The sequence below is a fragment of the Sminthopsis crassicaudata genome, chromosome 5, assembly GCF_048593235.1.
Source record: "Sminthopsis crassicaudata isolate SCR6 chromosome 5, ASM4859323v1, whole genome shotgun sequence".
Taxonomy (NCBI): domain Eukaryota; kingdom Metazoa; phylum Chordata; class Mammalia; order Dasyuromorphia; family Dasyuridae; genus Sminthopsis; species Sminthopsis crassicaudata.
The window spans coordinates 269,638,946-269,656,020 of record NC_133621.1 but is presented as its reverse complement, the minus strand read 5'-3'; the positions used below and the strand labels follow the sequence as shown (position 1 = coordinate 269,656,020).

The following is a 17,075-nucleotide window of genomic DNA, read 5'->3' as shown; positions in this document are numbered from 1 at the left end:
AGATACAATCAATCTTCAGTTACTGTGTAACCTTCAAGCTCAAACTATACATTGAACATATGGGAAAGAGGAGTGTTACCAAAGTTTGTAACTTTCACTGGAGAGGGCTGATCATACCATTTCTAACACAGTTTAGCCTCCTAATCTTTGTACTAATTGTCTGACAGGTGGATCACTTCCTTAACATTTTGTTAAGTGTTTGACATGCACCTACAAACTAAAAGACATTTGTTTTAAGTGGATTTTTTTTTAAATCAGGTGTCTATAATGCTTGATTTTTGACATTGATGTAAAAACAATGAACAGCAAATAATAAAATATCCACCATTAAAGGGCATCTTCACAGCTTTTTCTGGACCCAGAAAATTTTTAGAGTATGCGCTTCTTCCAACTGCATACATTGAGCGCAAAAAACTTCAAACAATGCAGTTGATGTAATGAAGGCATTCAGGATCCTGTGACTAAAGTTCTTATACGCTGTATTTTTCAATTTAGTGGCCTCTTACTGGCAGAAACCTTTGATTTCTTCCTGCTGAATGTGTCAAGCAGAATGAGTTAACCCAATGGCTAGACTTAGAAAAAGGGAGTCTGATATCAACATTTCCCTAGTTCCCTTTTAATTTTCAGGAAAGAAATATCTCAGACTAATTTTTACTGTTCCAAAACATATAAACAATCTAAAACACAATACTAAAATAAAATTCCTTATCAGCAATGATTTATATTAAAAATAAATTTCTAAAATGTATTTTCAATTTTGTAATATATACAATGTTAGTGGATCAATTTTTTGGCGAACAAAATAGTCCAGAAGAGTTTATTTCTATATAACGATCAGATTAAAAGTATCACAATAACAAGTCTCAAAGAAATGTGAACTATTAAATGTTAGTACTGATATTCATTGTTCTCATCATTTTTTTTTTGGCAGAAACAACCAAAATTGAACTTGACTAAAATGATGAATGCTACTCAGCAAATAATAAATATCAGCAAGCTTTTTGAAATATTTCCACTCATATTAGTATTGCTTGCCTTGAAATGATAGATTTCTTCATGTACTCTTTTATTTGTTTCTATGTAGGAGAACAGACTAGCATCACCTATACAGAAGTTACACTTTTCCTTGGCGACAATGAATCAAGTGATGAAGAAGAGAAAACAGATTCCTTTCCTAAGTCTTTATCCCAAGCCCAGGGATGATCTCATCCTGTCCATCCCCCTCCTGCTTACTTTTCAAAATCTTCCCTTATGAAGTCTACTCTTCTGGACCTTCTTAATGTTAGAGTTTAAGGTTAGTGTCTGAAGGGAACTTGCAAATACCTGATAAAGGTTACTCTTTTGCTCTCTAACATTGAGTCCATTTTTTCATTGATTTTCTATGTGCATGATAGACTGGAATAAATATTCCAAATCCGCTACACGCTTATGGTACATCAGACAATTGTGCTGTAAGAAAAAGTGAGTTATTGTTTTGACAGATCCCCTAATTTCATCAATTTAGGAAATCCACAAGAAATAAATTTTTAGTGATGTGCATTGGCTACTGTTCTATAGCATAGAGCCTTCCAAAGTAGCCCAGAGGTTAAAAAAGTTCAGCATTTTGCCCATGATTATACAATCAAAATATCAGCAATGAAAATTGAACCCAGGGCTGCCTAAATTCAAACTGGTCCTCTATCCACATTACAATGCTATACCTCAAGTTGTAGAATGTAATACAAAACATTCTTTCAAAAATGCCATTATATACTTTTAAATGTTAAGTTCATTTTTGAAATAAAATTTTCTATTCTCACATAAAATTAGCATTAAGCCTCTAACTTCTGTTTTTGAAAGATCCTACCTTATGGAAAGATCCATAATCCATAAGAGCACATGTTACTCTCTTAATCTGATTTTGTCTTCTGAAGTTTTTTGCCTCCTGTCATTCTCATTTAATTTTTCCTGGAACATCCCTGCGTAGACATATTTGAACCGTTTTCATAATCTGAATAGAATATATTCTAGTAATTCCTGTGGTTATTTATTTATATTTTTTTACCATTATATCAACATTAGGATTGGACACAGTTGACAAAGAAGAAGATACTGAGTCTCCTTGGGATTCAAAGGTATTTTCTATTAAGTCATTTTGAAACGTTAAACTTGATTACTATTTTTAAAATTATATTTAAGTTTACTTATTTACTAATCAATGTGATTGCTTGGGTGGAATTAGAAGGGGAATTTTAGAGCTAGAAGGGATTTTTAAAATAATCTAGTACAACTACTCATTTAAGATGTGGGGAAGGCATTCTCCAGTCAAGTCGACTACTAGTTTATTGAAGAGCCAAGAAAGCAATTCAATGGTCCTAACTCTGAGGACCTCATGGTTTACACACTGCTCCTCAACACCACCTCAGTATCAAAGTGTCTTTCAGTAGTCTGTTATTAATTGAACAAGTATGATAGCACTTTATGCTCTTCTAGATTTTAAAATATATTCCAGTAAAATAAGAGACTTTGGACAAATAGAAGCCTACTTCCCTACTACATGATCAATTTACCTACAAATTAGAGGATAGGACAAAGGCACCTGTATAAGTTGATGTTAAGGCCAATGTTAAGTTGATGTGTAGCTTCTATACACAAAGACTGAAGCCCATAAAAAGGCCAATGTAAGAGTTGTTTTTGTTGAATGAAGAAAGACTTAATGAAAGAGGTAATAATTAGTGCATAATGCTAGTGTCAGGTTTGGATTGGCAGAAAGCAAGCAGGAAAAGATGAGAGCGAGTATGATAAGGATGCTTGTAAACAATGCAAACCTTGAAAATTAGCTATTAGAGAGGGCCACTAAAAAAAGCATAATTATTTTCCTTAAAAAAGCATGTCACTGGATGCCTTGAATGATACCTTTAGGATTGGGAATTTGATTTGTATCAAGGAGCCAGTCATTTCTTAGGCAGTATAATAATGTATTAAAACATATTTTAGGAAAGTTTTTTTTTTTTTTTTGTGATCATTGTCAAAGATTACTTGGTACATAAGTACATTATGGGGAGAGAGAGAGAGAGAGAGAGAGAGAGAGAGAGAGAGAGAGAGAGAGAGAGAGAGAGAGAGAGAGAGAGGAAGGGAGGGAGGGAGGGAGGGAGGGAGGGGGGGAGGGAGGGAGGGAGGGAGGGAGGGAGGGGGGAGGGAGGGAGGGAGGGAGGGAGGGAGGGAGGGAGAGAGAGAGAGAGAGAGAGAGAGAGAGAGAGAGAGAGAGAGAGAGAGTGAGAGTAGGTAAATAAAATGTAAGCAAACCAGAACAAAATATACAAAAAGTTTATATATTGAGAACCACATTTAGTTCCCACAGTCCTCTCTCTGGTTGTAGAGGGTTATCTTCATTGCTGAACAATTGGAACTGGTGTCAATCTTCTCATTGTTGAAGAGAGCCATGTGTGTCAGAATTGATCATTGCATAATCTTCTGCTTGCCATATATAGTGATCTCCTGGTTCTGCTTAATTCATTTAGAATCAGTCCCTGTGTCTCCAAGCTTCTCTGCCATCATCCTGTTGATCATTTCTTACTGAACACTAATGTTCCATGATATTCATATACCATAATTTATTCATTGATCCTCCAAATGATGGGCACCCATTCAGTTTTCCAATTTCATGCCACTACAAAAAAGGCTGCCGCAAACATTTTGCATATTTAGGTCCCTTTTCCTCCCTTAATATCCCTTTAGCCTACAAGCCCAGTAGAACCACTGCTAGATCAAAGTATTTGCACAGTTTGATAACTTTTTGAACCACTGCTAGATCAAAGTATTTGCACAGTTTGATAACTTTTTGAACATAGTTCCAAATTGTTCTCCATAATGGTTGGATTCTTTCACAGTTCAACCAACAGTGTATTAGTTAGATATTGATCCTTTGAGGCATTATCAACATATAAGAGAGGAATTTAAATCAGAATTTGAATAATAATTTGTTGTAATTCTGTACCTTTAAACTTTTTTTAAAAATTAATTAATTTCCAAAACTTTAATTTGTTACATGGAATAAATTTCATTAGTACACATTATGTTGTGAACTGACAAAGAACTGGGAAAAAAACCAGTAAACTCAGACTCCAAAATATTATTTCCAATTTCTTTTTTATAATTTTAGCTCTAATTTGTTTATATTCTTATAGCTCTATTGTTGTTTTTATATATTTTATAGCTCTAATATTTGAGTAACTCACCTCAACAACTCATTTATAAAATCCATTTTATACGCAAAGGATTTTTTTATATACCACTCAGAAAGAAAGAAGACTAAGTTCAAGCCATCTGGTACTTTCTACTTTAATTGGAGATCTAAGGCATCCACAAAAAAATTTATTTTCTCATAGCTATGAAAGAAGTCAATTAAAAAACTGGCAATGTTATAATCTATTTGCAACAATTGGAATTTTAGTAAATGTTTTTTTCCTCTTCATGAATTTCTATTTCAATGAAGCCTTTTCTGAATGGTTCCTTATCTTTTGCTCCTTCAGCACCTTTCTTTATAGTGTTCCCTGTGTTTGGAATAATATCCAGGGTGTTTTAGTTTTCTTCTGATATTCTAACTTTCAGAAGTTACATCAAACAATACCAAGTACATAAATCTTTCATTGGTCCTTCTAAACTTTCATAACTTTTTGTAATTCTCTAATTGTATGTTCTTCCATACTTGTAGCTTAATAAACAGTGAAAAAGTAGCAGTGTTCAAAGGATAGAAAGATTAAGAACAAAAGACTTAAACAACATATAACATAAAAGGAAACCAATGAATTGTGAGTGAGAAATCTGCCAGGTTCTGCAAAATGGTGGAAAATTCAGAGAAGTCCCAAAGAGTTTAGCAAAGGGAGAAATGAGATGTCTGTGCTCAGTCCCCTCCTTTGAAATTCATGGCTCTTCCTCCCAAACAGGTGGTATCTTCCCTTCCAGGTTATTATCATATGAGGATAAGAACTGTTTATCAGTCATAATATTTGAATTTTTTGAAGTAATAGTAAAATATTTATTAGCATAGATGTGGGAAAAATTCATATATCTACTTATGGAGAAGAGTTTTCTATAAACAAGATATCTAAAATAGGGGACTAAAAACAACTAATTCATTTCATGATTTGATTGATTTGTCTATCACCTTCTGTCAAGTGCAGTATAATAGCTAGGTGCACATTATTTATTCTGGCCATATATTTAAGAAAAATTTTGTTGGACATTTTATATTTCATTCTTATCAATTACAGGGATATGTTGCAGACTCAGATGTGGCAAAAAAAAAAAGCTGGCAACAATACAGGTATACAAAGAACTGCTGAAACTCCAAATATTCCCAAAATCAGCTACAATCTCATGGTACATAAGGTAAATGTGCTCTAAAAAAAGTGAGTTACATTTAACACCACATATTAAGATTAGATCAAAATGGGTCCAAGATTTAGGCATAAAGAACGAAATCATAAATAAATTGGAGGAACATGGGATGCTTTACCTCTCAGACTTGAGGAGGAAGGAGTTTGTGTCCAAGGGAGAACTAGAGACCATTATTGATCACAAAATAGAAAATTTTGATTACACCAAATTAAAAAGTTTCTGCACAAACAAAATTAATGCAAACAAGATTAGAAGGGAAGTAACAAATTGGGATATCATTTTTACAGTTAAAGGTTCTGATAAAGGCCTCATCTCCAAAATATACAGAGAATTGACTTTAATTTATAAGAAATCAAGCCATTCTCCAATTGATAAATGATCAAAGGATAGGAACAGACAATTTTCAGATGATGAAATTAAAACTATTTCCACTCATATGAAAGAGTGTTCCAAATCACTATTGATCAGAGAAATGCATATTAAGACAACTCGGAGATGTCATTACACACCTGTCAGATTGGCTAAGATGACAGGAACAAATAATGATGAATGTTGGAGGGGCTGTGGGAAAACTGGGACACTGATACATTGTTGGTGGAGTTGTGAAAGAATCCAACCATTCTGGAGAGCAATCTGGAATTATGCCCAAAAAGTTATCAAAATGTACATACCCTTTGACCCAGCTGTACTACTAACTGGGCTTATATCCCAAGGAAATACTAAAGAAGGGAAAGGGAACTGTATGTGCCAAAATGTTTGTGGCAGCCCTTTTCATAGTGGCTAGAAGCTGGAAAATGAATGGATGTCCATCAATTGGAGAATGGTTGGGTAAATTATGGTATATGAATGTTATGGAATATTATTGTTTTGTAAGAAATGACCAACAGGAGGAATACAGAGAGGCTTGGAGAGACTTACATCAACTGATGCTAAGTGAAACGTGCAGAACTAGGAGATCATTATACACTGCAACAATGATACTGTATGAGGATGTATTCTGATGGAAGTGGATATCTTCAACATTGAGAAGAGCTAATCGAATTCCAATTGATCAATGATGGACAGAATCAGCTACATCCAGAAAAGGAACACTGGGAAATGAGTGTCAAGTGTGAGCATTGTTTTGTTGTTGTTTTTGTTTCTCTTTACAGATTATTTTTACCTTGTGAATACAATCCTTCCTTTGCAACAACAACAACAAAATTTGGTTCTGCACATATATATTGTACTTAAGATATACTATAAAATATTTAATATGTATGGGAATGCCCGCCATCCAGGGGAGGGGGTGGAAGGAAGGAGGAGAAAAACTCGGAACAGAAGGGAGTACAAGGGATAATGTTGTAAAAAAAATTACCTATGCATATGTACTGACAAAAAATGTTATAATTATAAAAATTAATTAAAAAAAAAAAGAAAAAGTGAGTTATTGTTTTGACAGAACTCCTGATTTCATTAATTGAGGAAATCCACAAGGAATAAATTTCCTGTGATGCACATTGGCTACTTTTCTATATCATAAAGTCTTCCAGAGTAGCCCAGAGGTTCAGAAGTTCAACATTTTGCCCATGAAAACACAATCAAAATATCAGCAATGAAAATTGAACCCAAGGCTGCCTAATTGCAAACTGAGCCCTGTAACCAGCTGTTGTCTCTAGAAGCTGCCGTATCACTCTCTGGGAAGAGATCTGCTGTGTCTTCTACTCAAATCTCTCCGACAGATTCTTCTTCCTGTAATGAACCGTTGTCTCCAGGCAGTTGCTGGGCAGTTGCTGTTAACTCTTGTCCAGAGAAGTGACTTCCCTTCCTGCAGGGAGCCCCGTCAAGCCTGATGCAATGCAGAGTCTTTCTCTTGAATCCTGGCTCTGAATCTCCTTCAGCTCTTATCCTTCTCCAGGCCGATCTGCTCTCTGCGCCCAGTGCTGTGTCTTTTATCCTCCCAGAGAATGGGCGTGGGATAATGCAAGGGCTTCTGGGAAGAACCACCCCAGCCAATGAGCTTGCCCCCTCTATCAAGTCAACCTGAGTTCTCACCTTGTAATTGTCCAGAAAACCTGAGTTCTCACTTAGTAATCCTAACATCTCCCCCTTTCTTTTGATTTAGAACATAGGACAGTCATGACCTTGAAACATAAATCTATCAATATGGGAAGTATTTCAGATAATTACATAAATGACCTTGAAACATAAATCCATCAATATGGGAAGTATTACAGATAATTACATAAATTACATAAGCACATAGTAACATAGTAACATAACACATGCTAGAAGTATATAACATAATCATAATCAAATAATCATAAATTGAAAATTTATAAATGTCCATAAGTCCATTGTCCATTAGTCTCATCTTGTGTGAGGAAGTCCAATGATTCCTGCTGGTTTTTAAAGTTCTTTAACAGTCTTCTTATTATCCATGCTCTTTCAGTGTCAGATGTTTCTTAGATCTTCTCCTTTATTTTGAGGTCTTTCTCTTTTTCTGTCTCTCTCTGGTGGACAAGGCGAATATGACTCGTTGGCACCCATCTATCTGATTCCTTCTCCTGCTGAAGAAATACAAGCAAACCCTCTCTCCCAGGCAGTTAACCTATCTAATTACCTTCTATTTACCACTTTCTAAATCTCTTCTCATCATCTGGCAATTACATTGGAATTGTTTGCACTGGACACAGCCCTGTTGGTTTAAAAGGCCTGTATTCTCCCCAAGTGTAATCCATTTTTGCAATCTGATTGCCTTTTGACTCACTTATCAGGTAATCCCTTTCTGCCATGTGATTGCTTTTCTGCTGGTTGATTAAATCAGAGCCCTGACCTTCTAAAGGTTCTTTGGGTGTAACATCAGCTGCCATCATGCCCCAAGTCTTTTTTGCCTGGGGCCCTGGACCTGGGCCCCTCATCCTATTTCCCTGAATTACTCTACACTCTGATGCCCAATGGAGTCCTCTGTTGCATTTTGGACATGGGGTTTTAGGTGTTCTTTCACCCTGTCTTCTCACTGTATCTCCATACCTACACTGAGCTCTTAGATGTCCAATTTTTCCACATTGAAAACATCGCCGAGTTTCTCTAGAAGGCCCTTGCCAGGAGGGACCCTGTCTTTCCACGTTCATCATTGTCCGGGTGTAAAAAGCATTTGTTCCCACTGTAGCACAGCGTCTTATGATCTCCTCTAAAGGAGCATCTTTGTCTAATCCCCATATAATTCTTTTGCAAATCTCATTGGCATTTTCCTTAGCCAGATGTCTGGTCATTATTTCTTTAGCTGAATTTTCTCCAATAGTTCTTTTGACAGCAGTTTGCAAACGTCCCACAAAATCTGCAAAAGGTTCATTGGGACCTTGCTGTATTTTAGTGAAAGCCTCTCCGCGATCTTTCTGTCCAGGGAGGACACCCCAAGCTTTTATTGCAGCCTTAGCAATTTGTTCATATATTGTCATGGTATAATTAATCTGTTCCGAATTCTCTCCATACTGACCTTCACCAGCTAAGTGCTCAAAAGTGAATTGTGTGTTAAATCCTATTTCCAAATTGCATCTGACTTGAATTTTACATAATTCATGAAATTCCGCAAGCCATAATAAATTTTCTCCAGGTTCCAGACATGTCCTTGCTATGGATTTCCAATCATTCGGGGTTAGGACTTCATAAGACAAACCATCTAGTAACATTTTGACATAAGCTGATGTAGCCCCATAAAGGGTACAACCTTTTTTCAAATCCTTAATTTTATTCAAATCTAAAGGTGCATATCTTCTCCTTTTTTTACCTACAGAGTCAGTATTTTCAATCACAGGATATGCATGTATAAAATCACTTATATCCTGTCCTTCTCTCTTAGCTTTAACCAATGCTTTTTCTAATCTTGTCATAGGCTTAGGCTTCTTCACAGGCAATTCTGTTTGTGTTTCTGCCTCTTCCCCTCTTTCTTCCTCCATCTCTGAAGGTGGGGTTGATGTGGGCCTGTCAATAATCTGTTCTCTAGGCAGGGTTGAAGCTTCTTCAAGAGAATCATACCATAATTCCTCATTTAAATCCTCTTGCTCTAGGGAAAGATCTTGATCTTTCCTTTTTTCCTCACACTTCCTCCTCTGTTCATTTTTAGAACTTTTCCTTCTCCTACAACTTGCTTGATAGTTTAAGGCTAATTGAACTATGTTGTAGATATAAAATACTTCTGCAGAAATTGAACGAGGCCCATTTTTTGCTTGAAATTCTTTCATTTCATATCCCACTAGCTTCCATTTATCTACATCTATCTTTTCTTCCTCTAAGAACCAAGGGGTTGTGCGTCTTAATGCAGCCAAGAGTTTAGCAATCTGTACCCAGGTTACAAGTAAACTCTGCTCCTCAATTATCTTGATTATACTCTCTATAGTACCACTCCTGAATGGAGCTGAGGTTGCTTCTGGGGCTGAGGTTGAGTCGGCTGAGGTCCAGGGATTGAATATAGCTAACATCTGCCCCATTTCAGCTATAAGAGATTCCTGGTTTAGCCCTTAACAAGTTAAGTTCCTTATTTATCTATTAGCACGCTCACTTAATCTTTAACAAAGTTTCCTCGTTACTCACGGTTCTGGGTCAGAGAGACTGAGATCTAGATCGGAAGCTTTTCCACTGGAATCAGGATTGTGTCTGTCCCTGTTCGGGCGCCAAATTGCAAAGATCTGGTCTAGCTACTCTTGTCAGGATAAGCAAAAGTCCTTGCCCCACGTTGGGCGCCAATTTGTAACGAGCTGTTGTCTCTAGAAGCTGCCGTATCACTCTCTGGGAAGAGATCTGCTGTGTCTTCTACTCAAATCTCTCCGACAGATTCTTCTTCCTGTAACGAACCGTTGTCTCCAGGCAGTTGCTGTTAACTCTTGTCCAGAGAAGTGACTTCCCTTCCTGCAGGGAGCCCTGTCAAGCCTGATGCAATGCAGAGTCTTTCTCTTGAATCCTGGCTCTGAATCTCCTCCAGCTCTTATCCTTCTCCAGGCCGATCTGCTCTCTGCGCCCAGTGCTGTGTCTTTTATCCTCCCAGAGAATGGGCGTGGGATAATGCAAGGGCTTCTGGGAAGAACCACCCCAGCCAATGAGCTTGCCCCCTCTATCAAGTCAACCTGAGTTCTCACCTTGTAATTGTCCAGAAAACCTGAGTTCTCACTTAGTAATCCTAACAGAGCCCTCTATTCAATATACTATAATATATATATATATATATATATATATATACACATATATGTATATATACACACACATATATGTATATGTATATATATATATACATATATATAACTATAGTTATAGAATATGCTGCAAAACATTCTTTGACAAAATGCCATTAATAAACTTTTAAATGTTAAATTTATTTTTGAAATAAAATATTTTGTATTCTCATGTAAAATTACCATTGAGCCTCTAACTAATTTTGGAAAGTTCGTTATTCACAATTGGAAATGTTACTCTATTAATCTACTTTTGTCTCCTGTCATTTTGGTTTAATTTTTCCTAAAGCAATTCTGAGTAGACATTTTTGAATATTTTTCATTATTTGAGTTGTATATTTTCCAGTTATTTCTGTGGTGATTTATCTATATTTTATTACCAGTGTATCAATATTAGGAATGGAAAAAGAAGAAGATGCTGAGTCACCCTGGGATTCTGAGGTATTTTCTAATAAGTCATTTTTGAACTTCAATCTTGATTGCTATTTTACAAATTAGATTTAACTTTACCTGTTTACTAATCAGTGCAATTGCTTGGGAAGATTTAGAATGGGAATTTTAGAGTGAGAAAGGATTTCAGAAATGTCTACTACAACTACGCTTTTAAAATGTGTAGAAGACACTCCTCAGACAAGTCAGCTTATGCTCTCACTACTAGTTTAGTGAAGAGCCAAGAAAACAATTTAATGGTCCTAACTCTGAGGACCTCATGGTTTCTACTCTACTCCTTAACACCTTCATAGTTTCAAAGTGTCCTTCAGTAGTCTGTCATTCAGTGAACAAGTATGATAGCATTTAATGTTCTTCAAAGTATTAGGATATATTCTAGAAAAGTAAAAGAATTTTTTGGGCAAATAGAAGCCTACTTCCCTACTCATGATCAATTTACCTACAAATTAGAGGATAGGAAAAAGACACCTATATAAGTTTATGTTATGGCCAATTCTAAGTAAATTTCTGTGTAGCTTCTATACACAAAGACTGAAGCCCATACAAAGGCCAATGTAAGAGTTATTTTTTTGAATGAAGAAAAACTTAATGAAAGAGGTAATAATTAGTGCATAATGACAATGTCAGATTTGGATTGGCAGAGAGCAAGCAGGAAAACATACAGAGAGAGAGAGGATAGTAAAGATGCTTGCAAACAATGAAAAGCTTGAGGTTTAGTTTTTACACAGGATAACTGATAAAAGGCATAATTATTTCCCATTAAAAAGGATTGTCAATGGATGCCTTGAATGATAGCTTTAGGATTTGGGGTTTGATTATTTTAAAGGAGCCAGTCATTTCTTAGACAGTATAATAATGTATTGAAGTATATTTTAGAAAATGGGGTTTTTTTTGATCATTGTCAAAGATTACCTAGACCAGAGGGACATCATAGATAAAAAGAAGTTTTTCCAAAAGAAATTTCCTTTTTATTTATCACAAATTTTAATCTCACCTCTCATTGTTCTTGAGATGGACGTCAATTCCTTTTTTTTTTTCAATTAAATTTTTTACTTTCTAAACATATGTGGATAGTTCCTCATCTTTAGTCCTTGAAATACCTTGTGTTCCAATTTTCTCTCCCTCTTCCACTGCTTTCCCCTGCATAGAAATTAGAACAGTATATGTGATGGGGGCCAAGTAACATTCCCTTTCAGGGTATTATCTGAAGACTGTCTATAGTTAGCCTCCTTGGGGTTGGAAACTCAGTCTTTTTCCTATATAGAAATTGTCAATCGCTCTCTTCTGCTTTCAGGGTAAGGGATTACCAGCTTCCTCTACAAAACAGAGATATTATGATAGGCAGCTGTCTTGTGAACTGGCCGCAAAGGTATGAGCGTGCTCTGAGAGAGTGTTCTCCCCCCCCCCAAGAAGTGAATTTATTATCTAATTCATTGCATGATTTGATTGATTGGTCTATCACCTTCCGTCAAGTGGAGTAAAAAACTAGGTTCACATTATTTGTGCAAGGCATATCTTTAAGAAAAATTTTGGCGTATATTGTACATTTCATTATCAATTACAGGAATATTTCACAAAAACAGCTGTGAAAAAAAAAAAAAAAGAAAAACGACATTTTAACTGGCAACAATACAGGTATACAAAAAACTTCTGAAACTCCAAATATTCCCAATCACCTACAAGCTCACAGAACATTAGGGAAATGTGCTCTATGACAAAGTGAGTTACTGTTTTGACAAAGCTCCTGATTTCATCAACTTAGGACACCCACAAGGGATAAATTTCTTCTGATGCACATTGGCTACTGTTCTATGGCATAGAGTCTTCCAGAGTAGCCCCGGGCTTCAGAAGTTCAGCATTTTGTCCATGATAACACAATCACAATACCAGCAATGGAAATTGAAGCCAGGGCTGCCTTATTCCAAACTGGCCCTCTACTACACAGTGCTATACCTCAATTTGTAGAATATGCTATAAAACATTCCTTGAAAAAATGCCATTATAAACTTTTAAATGTTAAGTTTATTTTTGAAATACAATATTCTGTATTCTCACATAAAATTACCCTTGAGCCCCTAACTTCTGTTTCTGAAAGATCCTACCTCCTCCATAATCCATAAGGGCAAAAGTTACTCTCTTAATCTCATTTTGTCTCCTGGAATTTTTTTTCTCCTGTCATTTTAGTTTAGTTATTCATAAAGCAATTTACATATGTATTTTAAGTAAAAAAGCTTAAAAAATAAAAAAAAAAATCTTTTGACGAAATATTTCTATAATACATTCTTTGTATGCCTTGATGGACATACAATGTTAAAAGAGAGTTAGAGGCAATGATCCATGAAAAAGAGGATTTCTTTTATTAGGGTCTTTTTTCAGAACGTGTTCAATGAATTCTTTCAACGCTTATTTTCCCTTTTATTTCTAATATTTCTGGACAGTTCTCTTTGATAATTTCTTGTAAAATAGAATCTATGCTCTTTTTTTTCATCATTTTTTCGGGAAGTCCAATGATCCTCAGATTATCTCTCCTGGATCTATTTTCCAGGTCTATATATTTTCCCAGTAAGTATTTGACGTTATTCTCCATCTTTTCATTTTTTTTTTTGTTTTGTTTTGTTTGACTGATTCTTGGTTTCTCAATGAATCATTTATTTCTATTTGTTCTGTCCTGATTTTTAATGAGTTATTTTCCTCATTCACACTGTTTAGTCCTTTTTTGTATATGTCCAATTGAGTTTTTAAATATATTATTTTGCTCCATTGAATTTTTTCCCTTTCACTAATTTTTTTAGTGAGTTATTTTCTTTTTCCAATTCAGAAATCCTAATTTCTTGAGAATTTTTTATCTTTTCCAGTTCAGAAATCCTACTTTCCTGTGATTTTTTAACCATTTCTAATTCACAAATTTTGTTTCCCTGCACCTCCTGTGAATTTTTTTTTTCCAACTCAAATTTCAGGATGTTGTTATTCTCTATCATAGCTTCTCTTTCCTTTCCCCATTTTTCTTCAAACTCTCTTAACTTTTTAATAGTCTCTTCTAGGAGAGAGTTATGTGATGGGGAGCAGGTATCATTCCTTTTTAAAGTGTTATCTGCAGACTCTCTGCTGTTAGCTTTCTCAGGGTAGGATTCCCACTCTTTCTCTGTGTAGAAGGTGTCATTTGTTCTCTTGAGCTTCTTACATATTGTTAAAAATCTGTTGGGGTCTGCCCTTGGGGTAAGAAGTTTATTTATTTATTTACCAGCTTCCTCCCAGATGGGAGGTATAATGCAATAACCCTGTGACTGGGCTATGAGAGAGCTCTGGGAGAGAGTTCCCCTCTCCCTCCCCAGAAATGCCTCAGAGGTGTTTAGCACAGCTGCGCTTTGAGGAGTGCCCAGTGAAGGACCCCCCTGTATGGCCTATTGACTGCCTTGAGGTTTAACGCTGAAAGTCACAAAGCCCAGCCAATGCCTCCCGTGGAACCATGGATATCAGCAACTGATCTGAAAAGCCCCTGAGCTCAAACCGGAAGTGTCTGCCTGGAAACCGGGATCCCTATTTCAAAGGTTCTACTTCTCTGGGAATTCCACTTCTCTGGGAATTCCTCTGGTGCTAGAATTCCACTGCCTCAGGCAGAGTCCAGCACTATGTGGTTTAGAGGCTGCCTCAGGCTATGTCCCCGCTGTTCAGGATTTTAACTACCCCAAGGAGAAGCCCCAGGCAGCCGAAGGCTGCTGCACAGCAGTGACAAGATCTTTTAGGTCACATCCCGGATTGGGGTGGTTCTAGAATCTGGCTTTATGCTTTAAAGTGGCTTGATTTCTCTTCTGAACTGCTGTTTTATAAGCAGAGAAGAGTTAACAGCCTGTGCCAAATTCCTCTATCTCAGTGGCTTCTCTGATCCCAGAGTTCTCCCCAGCCTAATCAGCACAGTGTGCTAGGACCCAGTCCAACCCTGTCTGTGCTGGCCTTTTTTCTTCCTTCCCTCAGAACCGACCTTTTCTGTTGAAATTCCAGATTCTCTTCCAGCTTCTTGTGCTTCTAATCCTTGTGGTTTTTATCAGTCCAGAATTATTTTTGAGGCTGATTTAACTAATTGGTAATGAGGGAAGAAGGGAGCTTACAATTTTGTGTGTATCTTCTCTGCCATCTTGGCTCCGCCCCCCCCCCAAGTTAAATAATTCTTAAAATGAATTTCAAATTAACTCCTGGAATATGATACATGTGTCCTAGTTATATGTTTCCTTAATTTAATCAGAGTAGCTTCTAGAATTACTGAAGGTTTTTTCAAAAAAACCTTTCTCCAACTATTTTAAAAATACATTCTTTGGAACCCCAAATGGAGATAGAATTTCATAAGAGTTTAGAGCTGATGGTCCAAAAACAGGAAGACAGGCTGAATACTGAAGGCAAATTTGTTGGTGAGTTGTTCATATGTTAATAGATAGAAAAAAAGATGCCACAAATAAGCAAAATAAAATCATCTAAATAAGTAGAATTTGAGTGTCAATCTATCAAAAAAAAATAATGTTAATTGAATAAAAGTGATATACTATTTAATTCAAATATTTACTTTTCCGATGTTTTGTAAAGGGATTCTGTAACTCATTCTCAGAACAATGAGAATCACAGAAGATCCAAGAATATGAAATTTCCAAGGAATTCTCCTTACTAATCCCTGCCACTGACTAAAAATCCCTTATTCTCCACAGAGGTTGGAAAGAGTCCACTAAAAGAAGTTGAAAATGCCAAAGCTTCAGCTCAAGCTGGAAGTGGGTCTGACTCTGGCTGTAAGGTTGAAGTTGTCCTAGAAAAAACAGTCCCCAAGAAGCCATCTGAACCACTTGTACAAAAAGAAGAAGCCAAACAAAGAAAGAAAGGTAGGAGGTTAATATTCTGGATTTACTATAAGTCGATTATTTGCTTAATTTCTTATATGCCAATCCTCTTAGAATAAGTAAGCAATATAAATAGTAAAATCATGCAATAACAAAATTGTTTGCCCATGTTTAATCTTCTCAGTAGACCAAAATCTACAAGGTGTTCTGATTTTAGGAGGTTAATATTCTAGATTTAGTATAAGTCTATTATTTGCTTAATTTCTTATATTTCAATCCTCTTAGAATAAGTAAGCAATATAAATAGTAAAATCATCCAATAACGAAATTGTTTGCCCGTGTTTAATCTTCTCAGTAGACCAGAATCTACAAGGTGTTCTGATTTTCTCCTTTAATCAGTATAGCGATTTCCACAAAAGCTGAAAGAGACTAGATTAGGTTTGTGTCTTAATTATGCCTTAATGGTCCTTGTTTAATGGTAAATTCCCAATTCTTTTCTATTTTTTCAAAGTCTAAAACCTTGAGGTTTGAATATTCCCATATAAAATCCATATATAAATGGGTTTTCCTTTTTTTCTGTCATTTTGAATTATTATAAGTAATATCTTTGTCACATACAATTTTATAAAATTGTTTTATGTTAATCTTTTCACTACTGAATCACTCTCCATTTCATCATATCTAAACTCTCTCTCAGTTAAATAATTCTTAAAATGAATTTCCAATTAACTCCTGGAATATTATCCATATGTCTTGTTTACATGTTTCCTTGATTTAATCAGAGTAACTTCTAGAGTTACTGAAGGTTAAAAAAAAACAAAAACAAAAACTCTTCGTCAACTATTTTAATTATATATTCTTTGTGACCCCCCACATGAAGATAGTATTTCATAAAAGTGCTAGAGCTAATGGTCCAAAAACAGAAAGACAGGCTGAATACTGATGGCAAACTGTTGTTGATGATTTTTTCATATGTAAACAGATAGAAAAAGATGCCACAAATAAGCAAAATAAAATCATCTGATTAGGAAAAATTAGAATGCTAACCTATCCAAAAATATAATAATGTCAGGTGAATAAAAGGGATATACTATTTAACTTAAATATTTAATTTTCTGATGTTTTAAAAGGGATTCCACAAGTCATTCGCAGAAAAATGAGAATCACAGAAGTTCCAAGGATATGAAATTTCCAAAGAATTCTCCTTTGTCCCTGCCTG

The 17,075-nt window shown here is 35.7% G+C and overlaps 1 long non-coding RNA gene across 1 annotated transcript; it reads left to right on the top strand.

Moving 5' to 3' along the window:
* The first annotated feature begins 1,129 nt into the window (after positions 1-1,129).
* Positions 1,130-5,353, top strand: LOC141543187 (uncharacterized). Its single transcript, XR_012482368.1, has 3 exons — positions 1,130-1,294; positions 2,062-2,114; positions 5,253-5,353. It is a non-coding gene; the product is annotated as an uncharacterized LOC141543187 (long non-coding RNA).
* Positions 5,354-17,075: the final 11,722 nt, after the last annotated feature.